General features: G+C 46.2%; 1 non-coding gene across 1 annotated transcript; it reads right to left on the reverse strand.

Moving 5' to 3' along the window:
- Positions 1–64: 64 nt before the first annotated feature.
- Positions 65–135, reverse strand: TRNAG-GCC (transfer RNA glycine (anticodon GCC)). The gene has a single exon. It is a non-coding gene; the product is annotated as a tRNA-Gly (tRNA).
- Positions 136–928: the final 793 nt, after the last annotated feature.

The raw sequence follows: 928 nt of genomic DNA on the forward strand, positions 1-928 counted from the left end.
GAAAAGGAAGGAGAAATGGGGGGGGGGGGAGGGTTAAACTAAAAGAAAGGAAGAAAACATCAGCTGCATTGGCCGGGAATCGAACCCGGGCCTCCCGCGTGGCAGGCGAGAATTCTACCACTGAACCACCAATGCTTGCGATGGTAACCGTTTTCCCGCCCTCCAACTTGTAACCACTGCAAAAAGGATTAAAATCTACTTCCCTGGCGACGTGCATTGAAAATGTGCTCCGGTTTCGACACTGCTGTGTGTAACAAGGGAAAATAGTATCGTGGCGATCCTCCCAGATCAAGTCTCTAGTCTTTTGCAACCACAATATCGTAAGGCTGAAGTAGTACAACACTCCTGTCATGTTTTAAAGCACCTCTCCATACATCTTACCAAACTCATTTCATGTCTTTTCAGACATATCGCTGTGATTCCCTCCCATTTAATCAATACACTATTAAATTTTGCAAGAGCCTTTTTCACTCTCGAGAAAACCGAAGAGACTCGCTTGGGTGCAAACAGCTGAACTACTTGGCTGCAGCAAGGAAAACTGGCTCAGACACTGAGAGCCTGCGAAGTGTTAATTACTTAATTTTTGCCATTATTTCTCAGGCAAAAGTCTAGCTGTAAACTCAACACTAGCCCCCTAAGGAGTCACACACATGTACACTTGCTTGTTTGCAGCAAACCTGTAAGGGCAGCCTAGAGAGCCAAATGGGTTAGACTTGTGCTGGCAACCTCTCATCCTGCAATACCAGCACAAACTCCACCACCTGATTTTCTCTCCAGAATCAAGCCAGAAGGAAGCCCACTCCCACTTTTGGGACTTTGCTTCTCCTTAGGGTGTTGCAAATCCTAAACTAATCTGCAGAAATGTGAGCAAACTGCAGCCCAACAGGAACAGTCTTCTGTATCAGGATAGTGAGCAACAAGCAGCTCT

This window comes from Melanerpes formicivorus, unplaced genomic scaffold, assembly GCF_026170545.1.
Source record: "Melanerpes formicivorus ecotype bairdi unplaced genomic scaffold, bMelFor1.0.p_v2 SCAF_29, whole genome shotgun sequence".
In the NCBI taxonomy this organism is placed as follows: domain Eukaryota; kingdom Metazoa; phylum Chordata; class Aves; order Piciformes; family Picidae; genus Melanerpes; species Melanerpes formicivorus.